Below are 17761 nucleotides of genomic sequence, written 5' to 3'. Positions count from 1 at the left end.
CTCTGATTGGTCAGTGCTTCCTAAACATGACACAGAGACACAGAAGGTGCCGGTGCCTTTGCCGCGCTGTGATTGGCTGAGCTGGTTCTGTACATCCCTGCGTATCCGAGCCACAGGTGGCTGGGCTGCCATGGCAACACGAAGCAGAGGGTGGGGACTACTTTATGGAGCTGTGATGTGAGCAGACTGTCAATGATGGACAGTGGAACGTTTAATGTCTGAGTGATGGTGGGGCTTCTGAGGTAAAACATGTGTGTCCCTCTCCCTCCTCTTCCTCACACATCTTCATCCTTGTTCCCTCACTCTTTCTCTGCATTGATTGGAAAACAACGCACACTAATTTCTATTTATGTGCAATGCCTTGTTTTGTTGATTTTGATTCTGCAACACAAGCCTTTCCAAATTGGGATCAATGAAGTGCTTCCTATCCCCTCCTCTTCTCTGCATTGATTTTCCTCTCGCTCGTCTCCTGGCGAGTCAGAAGCATCCTTTGTTTTTAGTTTCCTTTAACTTTTCGACACAAAATCAGCCTTTTTTAATTGGAAACTCTTTCTTTCAATAACTGCCATGTCCTCGTCAGAAAGGGAACACGGTGTGACCGCAGAACCCAAAACTCATGTATAACATCGATGCATTTCAGAAAGCAGAAGGCCGACCTCAACAATCCTGACTCAGTAGAGCTGTTCACTAAACACAGGGCGACCCAACAAGTGCCCCAGATATCCTTATTTACCCGACAACTGAGAAGTCCTTTTGCTTCTGTTGGTGCTCGATGCAGTTTTCAAATGGATTCCTAAACAGCAGCTACTTCTTTACGACTATGCCATAGCATGAAGCCATTACCGATGCAGTTCTGACAGAAGTGAGATGACAAGACAGTCTGCACATAACCCGTAGATGTATACATATGTAGAGCCGGTTTGACCTTCACTACTCAAAAGAATAAAGGGAAAACCAGTGACTCTCATTAGGAGTCTGCAGACAGCGGCTCTGAGAGTCTGCCTCTACTGTTAGCATGTTACGAGTACAAGTTATTCATCAGGAGCAGGGACTTTGCCGGTTGTGTTCGGTTAAATCTTTACATGCATTAGGACGTTGGTTCCCAACCTGGGGGGCACGGGGGGGGGGGGGGGGGGGCAGGCCTCAGATGATTTAAGGCCAAATATCATATTTAGACTTCTTTTTTTACATATAATTGTAACGCAATACATGATAGTCACTAAAAGCCTTGTCTCTACAATACAATAAAATATAAAAAATAATTGATTAATTAATTTGTATGCAAATTCAAGTTAGTATTAGGGCCGGGACTTTAACGCGTTAATTAAGATTAATTAATTACACAAACATTAACGCATTTTAATCGCACTTATTTTTGCCCTGCGGAACGTTTCTCACTGGATGAGTTTCAGGGGTACCGATTATACTGGAGCACCAACTAACGTTCATGACTTCAGACAACAACAAACCACAGTGAACAATAGTCGAACATGAACGAAGAAGCTGATGAGACCGCTTTGGTTGGCCCCGTGGATGGGACATCTTGTTTTAAAGAACGGACGGATGGAAGCGTCGATAAGAGCACGGTTGTTTGCAAATTATGCAAAAAGGAATTTGCATATCACCGCAGCACATCAAGCCTCAAGTATCACCTCAATGCAAAACATATAGCAGCTAGCGTGGAAGCTAGCGTGGACGTTAGCCCGACTCGGAGTACAAGGACCCACACCCAATTCGCGTTGATCAAACAGTGGCCTATGCAACAGAGAGATTTTATTTTTCATCAGGATATTGGAAGAATAGGAGGGATTGAGCTCAATCACTGGCACTTTTTTATTTGATTTTAAATGGAACACTTTATGTTGAACTATTTATTATGTTGTTGGTGCAACTCACACTTTATGTTGAACTGTTTATTGTTTTGGCCAAGGTTATTGAGAGAGTTGGACTGAAATGTATTAGATTTTTTAAATCAACTGTTGGTAAATCAACAAAGTCTGTTCTGGCCTCTGAAGCAACAGAGAGATGTTTTCTAATAGTCAGGGTTTCCAATGTTCTGAATGTACTTGAAAGTATTGTGTTTTACTTCAAAAACAAAGTGTTATAGTTTACAGAAGGTCTACCTACCTATAGGCTACCTGAATCTCTGAAATGTACTATATTCCTAAATATGCTATTGCTACACTTTATGGCAAAAATGGCACTTTTCTGTTGGTCTTGATTAAGTACCATCTTGAAAAAAATAAACAATGTTTTGTTGCTTAAGCTTATGTATTCAGTCATTATTCAATGGTATACTAAAATCCATGTGAAAAGAATTGCTTCTCACTGTTCTCAGGTCAAATATTTATATGTGATTAATTTCGATTAATTAATTACAAAGCCTCTAATTAATTAGATTCATTTTTTTAATCGAGTCCCGGCCCTAATTAGTATTAAAGGCATAAAAGGACAGAAATGTATAATTCTGTCATTAATAGAAATGTTTCTTCTGTCCGTAAAGTGTCCAAACCAGGCTTGTCTGGATAAGCTCATTTTTAAAACATAGTCATCGTCCATGCCGGTTTCAGATGGATTATTTGTCTCAGTTGCTCCGATCAGATCGGTCTCCTCCATTTTGTAGATTATTTAGGACTTTTGAATCCACAGAAACACATCTCAGAATCCGGCTTACTTTGAGCATGTGTTTTAAACAGTTTGATCCCTTTGTTTCCACTTGCACCGTCCTTTAATTTCTTCATTCAGCGGGAATCCAAACGAATGAATCCTGAGTCCAGTAACCATCAGAGTCACTCCAATAGAGCTCCTTAGTTAGGCTCTCATCCTCCTTTAACTAAACACTTCACATTCATCCAGTTTGTGCAGGAGCTGTAGCATGTTTGAGACTTTGAAACTTTAGAGGGGAGGCGGAGAGTTACGGAAACGATGTGCTTTTGGAGAAACACAACCTGACGTCACGCTTCTGTCCAACCAAGCGAGCACACTTAGAGCTGTGCAGTAACTTTGTGTAAACTGGACGGTATCTAATTACTAAAACACGTGATTTAAGCGCCTGTTGCTTGGGGGTAAATGCTCGTTAAGCAATTAGAGACTCAGTGTTAGTCCCTAACGTCCATAAGACAACAGTGAAACCCAGATACTCCCGTAGCCACGGCTTTGAAGAGATACCAGCTATATTCCTCTGTGCAGTCTAAAACATATGTATCATGGTGTAAGAGCATATTGGTCATGTGCAGACCTGATTCCTATCGAGTCATCCTATTTCTGTCGATGCCCTCGCCCCTTTGTTTGTTTTGTGCACCTTGCACGGCGACCTGGAGAGCCTTGAAAGACGCCTTTATGAATAAAATGTATTATTATTATTATAAGAGGTACAGAAACCCATATTGCTCCCGTAGTCATGGCCAACTTTAAAGAGATATTAGCTCAATTAAATGCAGTCTGCAGACTCTTATCTTATCCTATGGAGAATCCTTACTAGTTTCTGATAGTGCTATATTCTTCTGTGCAGTTTAAAAAATATATATAATGGTGTTGGAGTATATTGGTTATGTGGTTATGTGGTTATGTGGTTATGTGGTTATGTGGTTATGTGGTTGTGTGGTTGTGTGGTTGTGTGGTTGTGTGGTTGTGTGGTTATGTGGTTGTGTGGTTATGTGGTTGTGTGGTTGTGTGGTTGTGTGGTTGTGTGGTTATGTGGTTATGTGGTTATGTGGTTGTGTGGTTGTGTGGTTATGTGGTTGTGTGGTTATGTGGTTGTGTGGTTGTGTGGTTGTGTGGTTGTGTGGTTGTGTGGTTGTGTGGTTGTGTGGTTGTGTGGTTGTGTGGTTGTGTGGTTATGTGGTTGTGTGGTTGTGTGGTTGTGTGGTTGTGTGGTTGTGTGGTTGTGTGGTTATGTGGTTGTGTGGTTGTGTGGTTGTGTGGTTGTGTGGTTATGTGGTTGTGTGGTTGTGTGGTTGTGTGGTTGTGTGGTTGTGTGGTTGTGTGGTTGTGTGGTTATGTGGTTATGTGGTTATGTGGTTGTGTGGTTGTGTGGTTGTGTGGTTGTGTGGTTATGTGGTTGTGTGGTTGTGTGGTTGTGTGGTTATGTGGTTATGTGGTTATGTGGTTATGTGGTTATGGGTTATGTGGTTATGGGTTATGTGGTTATGTGGTTGTGTGGTTATGTGGTTATGTAGTTATGTGGATATGTGGTTATGTGGTTATGGGTTATGTGGTTATGGGTTATGTGGTTGTGTGGTTATGTGGTTATGTGGTTATGTAGTTATGTGGATATGTGGTTATGTGGTTATGGGTTATGTGGATATGTGGTTATGTGGTTATGGGTTATGTGGTTATGTGGTTATGTGGTTATGTGGTTGTGTGGTTATGTGGTTATGTGGTTATGTGGTTATGGGTTATGTGGTTATGTGGATATGTGGTTATGTGGTTATGGGTTATGTGGTTATGTGGTTATGTGGTTGTGTGGTTGTGTGGTTGTGTGGTTGTGTGGTTGTGTGGTTGTGTGGTTATGGGTTATGTGGTTATGGGTTATGTGGTTGTGTGGTTGTGTGGTTATGTGGTTATGTAGTTATGTGGATATGTGGTTATGTGGTTATGGGTTATGTGGTTATGGGTTATGTGGTTGTGTGGTTATGTGGTTATGTGGTTATGTGGTTATGTGGATATGTGGTTATGTGGTTACGGGTTATGTGGTTATGTGGTTATGTGGTTATGTGGTTATGTGGTTGTGTGGTTATGTGGTTATGTGGTTATGTGGTTATGGGTTATGTGGTTATGTGGTTATGTGGATATGTGGTTGTGTGGTTGTGTGGTTGTGTGGTTGTGTGGTTATGTGGTTGTGTGGTTGTGTGGTTATGTGGTTATGGGTTATGTGGATGTGTGGTTGTGTGGTTGTGTGGTTATGTGGTTGTGTGGTTGTGTGGTTGTGTGGTTATGTGGTTGTGTGGTTGTGTGGTTATGGGTTATGTGGTTATGTGGTTATGTGGTTATGTAGTTATGTGGATATGTGGTTATGTGGTTATGGGTTATGTGGTTATGGGTTATGTGGTTATGGGTTATGTGGTTATGGGTTATGTGGTTATGGGTTATGTGGTTATGTGGTTGTGTGGTTATGTGGTTATGTGGTTGTGTGGTTATGTGGTTATGTGGTTATGTGGTTGTGTGGTTATGTGGTTATGTGGTTATGGGTTATGTGGTTATGTGGTTATGTGGTTATGTGGTTGTGTGGTTATGTGGTTATGTGGTTATGTGGATATGTGGTTATGTGGTTATGGGTTATGTGGTTATGTGGTTATGTGGTTATGTGGTTATGGGTTATGTGGTTATGTGGTTATGTGGTTATGTGGATATGTGGTTATGGGTTATGTGGTTATGTGGTTATGGGTTATGTGGTTATGTGGTTATGTGGTTATGTGGTTATGGGTTATGTGGTTATGTGGTTATGTGGTTATGTGGTTATGGGTTATGTGGTTATGTGGTTATGTGGTTATGTGGTTATGTAGTTATGTGGATATGTGGTTATGTGGTTATGGGTTATGTGGTTATGGGTTATGTGGTTATGGGTTATGTGGTTATGGGTTATGTGGTTATGGGTTATGTGGTTATGTGGTTATGTGGTTGTGTGGTTATGTGGTTATGTGGTTATGTGGTTGTGTGGTTATGTGGTTATGTGGTTATGGGTTATGTGGTTATGTGGTTATGTGGTTATGTGGTTGTGTGGTTATGTGGTTATGTGGTTATGTGGATATGTGGTTATGGGTTATGTGGTTATGTGGTTATGTGGTTATGTGGTTATGGGTTATGTGGTTATGTGGTTATGTGGTTATGTGGATATGTGGTTATGGGTTATGTGGTTATGTGGTTATGGGTTATGTGGTTATGTGGTTATGTGGTTATGTGGTTATGGGTTATGTGGTTATGTGGTTATGTGGTTATGTGGTTATGTGGTTATGGGTTATGTGGTTATGTGGTTATGTGGTTATGTGGTTATGTAGTTATGTGGTTATGTAGTTATGTGGTTATGTGGTTATGGGGTTATGTGGTTATGGGTTATGTGGTTATGGGTTATGTGGTTATGTGGTTATGGGTTATGTGGTTATGTGGTTATGGGTTATGTGGTTATGTGGTTATGTGGTTATGTGGATATGTGTTTATGTGGTTATGGGTTATGTGGTTATGTGGTTATGTGGTTATGTGGTTATGCGGTTATGTGGTTATGTGGTTATGTGGTTATCTTATTTCTGTCAAAACTCCAGAAGTCTAGCCGACCCGTGATGCTATCGGGGGGTAAAAAATCAATTGTAATATATCTGAGTTTTTAAATCTCATACCACTATCATTGGAAATACTTAAGGGGGAGTTATACTTTCTCTCAGTGGACAACACGTGTTTTTCTCAAGATAAAATCCTCAGGACTGGTGACAACAGATGTTGGATATGTATTTGTTTGCATCGTCCTAAAGCCAAACCATATTTCGACCCATATGCACCTACTTGGTCAAATACGTTAATATATGGGTACGTTACATGAGTTGGAGCATCCGTCAAGTATCTCCAATATGACATAAGTTCAACTCTCTAAAACGTGTATTTAAGTCCAAGTATCTCTGATATGAGGTGTCTTTGCAAACATGTATGTTATTGCAGGGGTTAACGACCTTTACTACTAATCACTGGTCCATCTGGTCTCCACTCTGTATCTCCTAATGCTGCAGAAATGCCATTTAAATGTCACTTAGCGGTGCAACGAAGTACAAAGATAAGAGATGGCACAGGAGAACTGTTTCTTTTACACATTGGTTTGCAATGAGGTGCATGACTGGTAGTTTCTGCTGTTACTGAGGAGAGAGGTGGAAGAGGTGGAGTACAAATACTTTTACTTAACTTAAGTACACGTTTCTGGTATCAGTACTTTACTCCACTACTTATTTTTTGACCACTTTTGACTTTGACTTCTTACATTTTGAACTCAAATACCTGTACTTTCTACTTCTCACATGTTGAACACAAATACCTGTACTTTCTACTTCTTACATGTTGAACCCAAATACCTGTACTTTCTACTTCTTACATGTTGAACACAAATACCTGTACTTTCTACTTCTTACATGTTGAACTCAAATACCTGTACTTTCTACTTCTTACATGTTGAACACAAATACCTGTACTTTCTACTTCTTACATGTTGAACTCAAATACCTGTACTTTCTACTTCTTACATGTTGAACCCAAATACCTGTACTTTCTACTTCTCACATGTTGAACACAAATACCTGTACTTTCTACTTCTTACATGTTGAACCCAAATACACAAATACTTGTACTATGGGGAAAAGAACACCTGCATCTAGATCCCTCTGCAGGTGGTACTTTAACTATATTTTGATGCTAATACTTTTGTACTTTTACTTGTAACATTTTGAATGCAGGACTTTTTATTGTAACCGAGTATTCCTACACTCTGGAACTTTTACTCAATCTGAACTTCTCCCAGCTATGACAATAAATCCTGAGTGCCAAAAAAAAAACCTGCTCTGAAGGTTATTTTCATTTTACAAATCCTGCACTCAGCTTGGCTTTCTCCAATATCTCTGAAAAGCAGCCAGACGCGGCTTCTTTTTTCGGTTTTCGCTCATTTCTTGACTTTTTCCGACGCGCTTGCATTTCAATCCGTCTCCCCGTCGCTCTGTTCAGCTGGCCTGTACCACTACACCTGCTGTGCCCCCCACCCTTCTTTCGCACAATGGTATGATCCTAGTGTGTCCTCGCATATGATTGGCCGCATGGTGGCCCAGCTAAATAAAGTCCCGCCCCTGCCTGCAAGGATTCTCAGCAAGAGTAGGAGCGGCTGGAGACTCTGCTCTCTCCGACGGGAGTGTGCTCTTCTAACTGCATCTCGCGATCTGCGTGTTGGAGACCCCTGAATTAAAGTATCAAGTCACCTCAAGTCAGAAGGCTCAAGTCCAAGTCAAGTCCCGAGTCATTGGTGTTCAAGTCCAAGTCGAGTCGCAAGCATACTTGTCAACCCTCCCGATTTTCGCGGGAGACTCCCGATTTCATTGCCCTCTCCCGGTTTCCTCCCGGGGTCATATTTCTCCCGCATTTCTCCCGATTTCTGACAAAATCAGATTTAGTCAGGACTGTTTCCACTCGGACTTTAATACAGCTACACCATTGTTTGGTTTCCATGGTAACACGTCTCTTTAGTAGCGCGCGCAACTGAAAGTCTGAGAGGGTGAGGCAGATAGTCACAGAAAACAGAATCGACAACTACTCTCTGCTCACTCCTTTCCTGGTACAGGTCCAGCCCACACATATGCTCCATCAAGGACGGTGCTACAGGCCGCAAGGCATTGCACTTACAACTACAATAAGCATGTTCATGTAAATCTAACAGCTCCGGCGATCCACTAGCACCCCCCCCCCCCTAATGCTCCCGAAGTTGGCAAGTATGGTCGCAAGTGTTTTGTGATTTTGTCAAGTCGAGTCTCAAATCATCAAATTGATGACTCGAATCTGACTCGAGTCCAAGTCATGTGACTCGAGTCCAAGTCATGTGACTCGAGTCCAAGTCATGTGACTCGAGTCCACACCTCTGTCTATTAATATAAAGGGAGGTCAGGTACTCTTTAAAACAGCTGCTAGTTATGGGTACTTTTTACTGAAGTACATTTCAAAGCCTTTTTACTTTGACTTGAATAAAGAAGTTTAGTCAGTACTTCTACTTTCACCAGAGTATTTTCAAACAGAGTATCTGTACTTCTACTTGAGGAAAGGATGTGTATACTTCTACTTGAGGAAAGGATGTGTATACTTCTACTTGAGGAAAGGTGTGTGTTTGAGAAGTGTGATAAACAGCTTAAAAAGAAGGAAAGGAGAACTCACCGCTGCTTTGGATGCTTCCTCTTCTCCTCACACCGTCAGATATCAGTGTTTTTGTATATCTTCCTGTTTCCCAGGGTTCATTGAGTTCTTTACTTTCTCAGAAGCGCTGATGAAGAACTTCTCCTCTGTTCCTCTGGAGGGTTTCAAAGGGTCTGATTCTCCTCTGAGATCTCCAAAGGCCTGCCCGGCCTCTCCTGGTGTGTGTTGCCCGTCTTTCTATATGGCTGTGTGTGATGCCGCTTCGCTGGGAGGCAGATGAGAGGAGGGTTTCTCTCTCCGGAGAACTGCCTGGCTACTGTTGCTATCCTCCAATGGAAAGTGCTGCGGCGAGAAGTCTTCTGGGGTTGATTTGAAGCACCAGGTTTCCTTCAGTTTCCTTGAGTGTGTGTCTGAGGTATGTCGTTTCCTGCCGGGTGTGTGTGAGGTTTTTCTGTGAAGAGTGTGTAGCTTCCTGTCTGGCAATAAGACCGTTTCCTGTATATCACCTGAGGTCGTTTAGAGGTGAGGACGGGAACAATTCAGAGGTCGAAGGTGGTTGCTGGTGGTTGCATTGAAGAGAGCTTGAGAGGCAATACAGGTTTTCATGGTAACATCAGAGAGAGGTTTGTTTGTTTGTTTGTTTGTTTGTTTGTTTGTTTGTTTCCCGTCACCAGAGGTAGGCAGTAGGAGAAGAAATCCCTGAGGTAAAATGGACGAAATGTTGCACGAAGAAACAAAAAGATCCTAAATTGCTTTCTTTCACTTTTTCTATTTCTGTGGGAGCTAGAAAAAGCAGAAGAGCTCCTCTCTGATTGGCTGAGAGGAAGAAGGGAGGCAAAGTAGTTTAAGTCTCTCTGGCCTCCTCTCTCGCTCTCTTTTTTAAATGCTGGTGGCTATCCCGTGTCCTTCTGGAATATTCTCTGCTCGGCTCTGCCTCTCAACATCTAAAGTGGTTCCTTCAGCGGCTCCACCTGCAGAGGAGAGAGAAGACACGGGTTAGAAATCTACTTCCTGTTTTGTTACTGTTCAAAAAAATCTCACTGGTCCCCGGCTTGATCTTCAATATCGAAATTCAGACTTTTTCTCAAAATCTCAAAAAATCTGACTTTTTCTCAAAATCTCCAAAAATCTGACTTTTTCTCAAAATCTCAAATATTCAGAATTTGTCTCAAATATTCAGAATTTTTCTCAAATACTCAAAAATTGAAATTTTCCTCAAAAATCTAATTTTTCGCAAAAATCAAAAATGTTTCTGAATTATTAAAAATGTTAATAATCACTAGTCCCCGACTTGAGCTTGAATCTCAGGATCCATGTATCTGTGGTCCTCTCCAGAATGGAAGTAGTCATCACATACAGAGCATCAACTAGTTCCTGAACAGTGTCCTTCACATGCTGATATCCAAGAGAGGGAGTTCCTCAGTCACAAGATGGAGGGATAGAAAGCAGTATTCAATGTTTACTTCAGATTAGCTCCACGTCAGAAATGATCATGCTTGATGTCTCTCTCCATAGAGGCTGAATCATCATGTTAATCACATAGCTATCATATGCCTCAAACAGTCCTGATGCTCTGCTAGGTAATCACACATCCTGTCATGTTCACAGCTAAAGTTGATACCTTTGTTAGCATGTGGCTCTCATGTTGGAAGAGGACATTCTGTGCTTTCCCAACAGTTACATCATTTAAGAACTCTTTCTACCCAAAACATAAATAGATCGTCTGGATGGAAAGGCTTCAGTCTCATAATGAAACCCCTGAAGAACCAGTGTTTGAGGAAACGGTTCAATTGTTGTGAACAATGTGACGTTTCTTTATTAAAACGTCTCTTTATTTCAGTAGATTCTATGTCATGTGACCCAATGACTCCGATCCAATGGTGGTGAGTGCCAACGTGTCGGATGTTATATGAACTATTGAAGGAACCCACCGGGGTAAAAACCCACCAGTCAACCGGAACAAAAGCAGCTTTCAGGGTTCCTGCAGGTTTCGCCAACTCAAATGTAAGACTTTTTAAGACCTTTTTAAGACCTTTTTAAGACCACTTTGAATAGAATTTAAGACCTATTTCAGGGCAAGAAAGTATGAAGGAAAATTGCTATGAAAGAAGAAATACATCCCATAAATACTTACAAAGTAAATGTATTCATGTTCAACATAAGAACAATGACTGAACATAACAGCACAGGACTGTGTTAGCCCAAAAGTGTGTGTGTGTGTGTGTGTGTGTGTGTGTGTGTGTGTGTGTGTGTGTGTGTGTGTGTGTGTGTGTGTGTGTGTGTGTGTGTGTGTGTGTGTGTGTGTGTGTGTGTGTGTGTGTGTGTGTGTGTGTGTGTGTGTGTGTGTGTGTGACAAGAGCTATATTCAGAGCTCTGCTGCCTTGGCTACTATCTTTCATCGTTGCTGTTGTATGATTGGTTTTTAGCTACGGTGTTTAGCGTCTACAGCACCTCCGCTTTTAGGGTTGACGTAGACCCAAAATTCGCCCGGAGGTCCCCCGGTGTTGTTGCGGGAGCTGCTGCACTAGCTAACACTAAACTAGCTAACGCTACATTAGAAAAACAAACGCTTATTTCTTTTGCAAAAGGTGCAACGGGCTTCAAACACGTTCCCCTCCACGGGTTTCAACCAAGCGCTAAATTAGATGTTTTCCATCCAAATACGGTTGAACTTATACTTCCCCATATTTATTTGTAAGTAGATTCGAAGATACATGAGTTTCTGACTGCCGCAAGCTGAAGCTTGGTTGCTAGGTTACTAGCTGGGTGTTCTCCAATAAGGGGCCGGGGGAAACAAAGTTAGTGATTACTGGTTCCATGTTGATTTAATTCAATACAGATTGTTGGGGGGAACTGAAAGGTTCTTACTGTACTGGTTACTTTGCAGCCCGGACATTTCCCCCAAAACACATTTAGACGCTGTCGCAACACAGAAGTACCTTTCAAATCCCATCATTTTTAAGACCTTCTAAATCATATTTAAGACCTTTCTTATTTTTTTGGTCATATTTAAGACCTTTTTAAGGCCTTACATTCAGATTATCAAATTTAAGACTTTTTAAGACCCCGCGGGAACCCTGAGCTTTCCAAACAAGTGGCGTAACTCTTTTATTTCTTAACCCAAATCGAGTTCCACTTAATTCGGTCCTTGTGGATTTGCAATGACTGTGAATAAACCCAAACAGATGGATGTTTAAAAACCAACCAGACATAATGCAATGCATAATGCAGGAGACTATGAAGAGTCCTCTTTCTAATACTCTGAGTCACGAGGGTTCCTCTCGTCTGTCCTCATGCACACATCATGCAGTGAATGGTAAAGCACTTATCACAAAGTGCTCATAATCATAATTCAGAACATCTGCCAAGAGCTGATGCTCCTCGGTCGACATTACATGAATACTAATGGAAGATTTAATCTCACACACACACACACACACACACACACACACACACACACACACACACACACACACACACACACACACACACACACACACACACACACACACACACACACACACACACACACACACACACACACACACACACACACACACACACACACACACACACACACACACACACACACACACACACACAGCATGCATACTGATATACACCTGAACATCAGCAGGAGAGGACTCTTTAAAGTAGAGACACTACATACTGATATACACCTGAACATCAGAAGGAGAGGACTCTTTAAAGTAGAGACACTACACACTGATATACACCTGAACATCAGCAGGAGAGAACTCTTTAAAGTAGAGACACTACATACTGATATACACCTGAACATCAGCAGGAGAGGACTCTTTAAAGTAGAGACACTACATACTGATATACACCTGAACATCAGCAAGAGAGGACTCTTTAAAGTAGAGACACTACATACTGATATACACCTGAACATCAGCAGGAGAGGACTCTTTAAAGTAGAGACACTACATACTGATATACACCTGAACATCAGCAGGAGAGGACTCTTTAAAGTAGAGACACTACATACTGATATACACCTGAACATCAGCAGGAGAGGACTCTTTAAAGTAGAGACACTACATACTGATATACACCTGAACATCAGCAAGAGAGGACTCTTTAAAGTAGAGACACTACATACTGATATACACCTGAACATCAGCAGGAGAGGACTCTTTAAAGTAGAGACACTACATACTGATGTACACCTGAACATCAGCAGGAGAGGACTCTTTAAAGTAGAGACACTACATACTGATATACACCTGAACATCAGCAAGAGAGGACTCTTTAAAGTAGAGACACTACATACTGATATACAGCTGAACATCAACAGGAGAGGACTCTTTAAAGTAGAGACACTACATACTGATATACACCTGAACATCAGCAAGAGAGGACTCTTTAAAGTAGAGACACTACATACTGATATACACCTGAACATCAGCAGGAGAGGACTCTTTAAAGTAGAGACACTACATACTGATATACACCTGAACATCAGCAAGAGAGGACTCTTTAAAGTAGAGACACTACATACTGATATACACCTGAACATCAGCAGGAGAGGACTCTTTAAAGTAGAGACACTACATACTGATATACACCTGAACATCAGCAAGAGAGGACTCTTTAAAGTAGAGACACTACATACTGATATACATCTGAACATCAGCAGGAGAGGACTCTTTAAAGTAGAGACACTACATACTGATATACACCTGAACATCAGCAGGAGAGGACTCTTTAAAGTAGAGACACTACATACTGATATACACCTGAACATCAGCAGGAGAGGACTCTTTAAAGTAGAGACACTACATACTGATATACACCTGAACATCAGCAGGAGAGGACTCTTTAAAGTAGAGACACTACATGGTCTGACTCACAACCCTTTTCATCTGAAGATCCCCTTCAAGCCTCTTAACTCTGAAAGCACCACTTGTGGAGATTCAACATGAATAACGGAACGGCAAAACCCAACGTCAGCAACTAAAACTAAACCTTTATAATCAGATTAACTGAACGGTGTCCACACTAAATACTCGTGCATCAGGGATTAGAACATTAAGACTGGTCGTGTTGTCTTTGAGTGCATCACGGTATGGTTATCTGTTCCTAGTTGTGTGTTCTATAATGTGTAGTCTTAAAGTGTAGGAGCCGCATTTAAGTTGATTTTGTTTTGATTTATTTGGAACCATTATTAATGCATTTTTCTGTTTCAGTGATAGGTGTGCTTTGCTCAGGTGAAGGGGGCGGGGCTAAAGCTTTAAGTTGGAGGTGCGTGTGTCTCTTGCCTTGCTGTGGTTGTTGTGCGTCTCTAATTGGCAGTCGTGTGTACTTATATGGTCACTTTGTGTCTCTACATGCTCGTTGTGTGTCTCCTCGTGGTTCTTTTGAGTCTTCATGTGGTAATGTCCCATCACTTTACAGTGGTTACGTGTCTTTGTAGTGATTCTGTGTCCCTATATGGATGTTTTTTGGTCATTTTGAGTCTCTCTGTGGTGTTATTGTCATTTTGCGTCATGGTATCATTACTTTATTCCTAGTTGTGGTTATTTTGTATATTCGTCTGGTGTTTTCGCATCACTTTTAGTTGCTCTGTGTCTCTATGTGGATGTTCTGTGTCTCTATGTTGTCAATTTCTAGTCTTATACTCTTGTTGTTTATGTGGTCATTTTATGTACATTCTTGTGTTGTGTCTTTTTGAAGTTGTTTTGTGTCTTATTGAAGTTGTTTTGGGTCTTTGTGGTCATTTCGCATCACTTTACAGTGGTTGTGAGTCTTTGTAGGGTTGATGTGTCCCATCAAGGCCGGATTAACCATATGGGCAATCTGGGCAAGTGCCCTGGGGCCCTTGAGCAAAGAGGGCCCTCAGTGAAAAGATAAAAAAAAAAAAAGTTTATTTTTATTTTTCCGGGCACAACCTCTCTCATCATACATTGTTTTAAATGACACTCACTCTTCGCCATAAATCACACAGCTTTTCCGTAGGGTCAAATTACTGTAGGTCTTTGTACTGTAGGTCTCACTATGTATGCGCTCAACTTTATTACTACGCGGCGGCGGTGTATAGCCGAATCACAGCCCCAACTTTGAGCAACCACACAATTTCACTACATATTTTACTTTTGTAACTCTCGATGTTTGTGACTAATAGAACTCCTCGTGTACTTGTACAGCCAGCCAGTCATATGTTGGCATTAAGTGCTGCTCTGAGGTTTTGATTGATATTACCTACAGTTGGTCTTCTTGAGCCATACACTGTCTTGAGATCTTTGACTGAAAGGGCAAAAGGCTAGACCTACTTTGGTTGAACTATGTGGCTGCGTCCCTGCTTTTGACAAATAGGTGTTCGATTTGACATGCCAGATTGACTGAAAATTCGAAATATTGGTCATGTTGGTAGGATTGGGCAGGCGTGGTGTTACTTGTTGGTACGTGGGTTGGGGGGGGGGCATGAGTGCTCAGTGCCCAGGGGCCCCTGGAGGTACTAATCCGGCCTTGTGTCCCATGTGGTAGTTGTGTGTCTCTGAAGTGATTTGGGATCTCTTTGTGGTCGTGGTCCAAACTTCACTTGTGTTGCCCCACAGCTGAACCCAAATCCCTAAATTGAGCTTCATTAACCTGGCTAACGGGGCTAAGCTGACTAGCATGCTACAGCTGACAACAATATACCGCTGTATTTTAGGAGCTGCAGTGAGGCCGCATTTTTGTATTGGACCCTGAAGGCAGCATCTCGCTTGTTCAATGTGATGTAAATATGTTATGCCGTAGGACAAACATCTTTTCAGCTTGTGTTAACCTCAGACCTTACTTCAGGACCAAAAACACACTCAGAAGACCATTGACCTCCAGAATAAAGGATAGACGTTTCTCTAACAAAGTCTGGAGAATCGTCCGGCTGCTTTCTGATAATGTGAGATTCTTTCCTCTTTTCCTTTGCTTTCATTCCTGATTTGCTCCATTAGTAAACAACAGAAAGCACCGCAGCACTTCCTCTCTTTCTCCCTGACTCTCAGCAGCCTCTGAGGGAAACTAATGAGCTCAGAGGAGGGTCTAGTTCAGTGGTTCTCAACTGGTCAGGCCTCGGGACCCACTTTTTCCTTAGTCAATATATCGGGACCCGAAATTTGTAGCCACTCAAATCTATTCAACAAAATATGGTGCCGTAATATATACGCTTTTCAGCATACATTATTAAATAAAGTGAAGTACAGTGCACATATCCCTCATATCCCTTCACAGAACAAAAGTATGCCTTTAAAAAAGGTTTAATGAGATGATGGAATCAAAGCTGAACATGTGCTGAAAACCCAACCCCAGCAGGGGGTCTCGGGGGATTCTCCCCCAGGAGATTTTTAGAAATACTAACATATAAACTATGCATTCTGGTACACTCTGAGAAGAAAATAAATACATCTATTACTACTCGACATATTAATAATATTTTATGCCATTGCTTGTTTTTCACTTTGTTCTGACAGCTTGCTGCTCCTCACAGAGAGAAGAGCAAAGAGGAGAGAGTCTGTGAATTACTTTGAAATTGTGGGTAAGGGTAGATAGCCCCCATTGTTCTGTGACCTGTCAATCATCAGACCGGGGTTCATATTTCATTATGTGTTCATTTGTATCTGAAGTTGTACCCATGGATGTATAAAGAAGAGTTCTACCGCAAAGTTATTCTCCGTGGGGACTTCCGGCAACAATCTTGATTCTGATTGGCCAGAAGACTCGAAAAACATCAGCAAAGACGTTTTATTGAGAAACCGTTTATGCTCTCCGGTACTTCCAGTCCAACGCCTACTGCATGGAAAGCGTTAGAAAATCGGGCCTTCAAAATAAAAGTTTGACTTTTTTCCCAAAAAATTTTTTTTTAATTAATTTTCTTCAATTTTTTTTTACTCACACATCTGCGACCCACTCGAAACGGGTCCGCGACCAACTTTTGGGTCGCGACCCACCAGTTGAGAACCACTGGTCGAGTTAACAGCAGGACAGGCAGAATGACAGAGACATCAAGATTCATCTTTTGAAGTCAGAAGAGCTTTTTCTTTCTGTATAATATGCATCTTTTTCTGTAAGCAGCGACAGATGTACGGTACAGCCTGAGATCAGAAACACAAATACTCTACGAGTGTCAGAACGCTGAGAATGCCTCCAAGAGACGGCTGCCAAATTGGCTTTAAACTTGGAAAGGAATAGCGTCCAACATTAACAGCAACTTGGCCGATGAGAAGTGAGAAAAGGAGATGGATCGGATGGAAAGTGATCCGCGGCATGAATTCAGTCCAATTCCTCTCCAAATATTTTCCTTCCCATTTCTGAAGTGTCAAAACGATCAAAGAACGGAGAAGAGAAGGTGGTAATGATCTGGTATTTAACAGCATGTGAGTCTTTGTAAGGCTCTTCTGTAAAACCATTAGAGCCCACTAACAATCCGCTCTGAAGCTCCGGTGAACATAAGGGAAGAGAAATGAGATCTTATATGATAACAAAGCCGTATTAGAGGTGTGAAACGTCTCCAGAGGCTCAGCGGAACAAGTGAGAAATGGCTCGTTGTTAACATCCCCCAAACATGCTCTCTGTTCTAACCGCAGACCTCCATGTTCGTGAAGTTTTTACGGAGACTCATATTTCCTCAGGAGGAAGGCATTTTTTAGATCGCAGTACGAGTCATTTTGTCAAAGTCCTGCAGCATTTCTGGATTCAGATTGTGGGATTTTAAGGCTGGACTCCTGGCTTTGTGTTCTGTCCGACCCATAGACTGTATGTATATATATTATTTATATATATATATTATTTATATATAAATAATCTGACCTGCACTCTTGACCCCGGGGACGAGGCTGGAGGGCAAAGAGAGAAACCGTCCTGCAGGCATCGCTGAACATTCTGTCTCTGAGCC

At 41.6% G+C, this 17761-nt stretch overlaps 1 protein-coding gene across 2 annotated transcripts in view; it reads right to left on the bottom strand.

Moving 5' to 3' along the window:
- Positions 1–17761, bottom strand: part of LOC307016568 (thyroid hormone receptor alpha) — a 146809-nt gene that overhangs the window by 65800 nt on the left and 63248 nt on the right. For both annotated transcript variants that reach the window (XM_079645712.1, XM_079645713.1), the window contains one exon: positions 8887–9836. The gene's annotated coding sequence lies outside the window, so the exon portion shown is untranslated. The remainder of the gene's footprint in view (positions 1–8886; positions 9837–17761) is intronic.

This window comes from Notothenia rossii (assembly GCF_949606895.1).
Source record: "Notothenia rossii genome assembly, chromosome: 8".
NCBI classification, from domain to species: domain Eukaryota; kingdom Metazoa; phylum Chordata; class Actinopteri; order Perciformes; family Nototheniidae; genus Notothenia; species Notothenia rossii.
The sequence above is the reverse complement of the archived record's forward strand: the minus strand, read 5'-3'. Positions and strand labels throughout refer to the sequence as shown.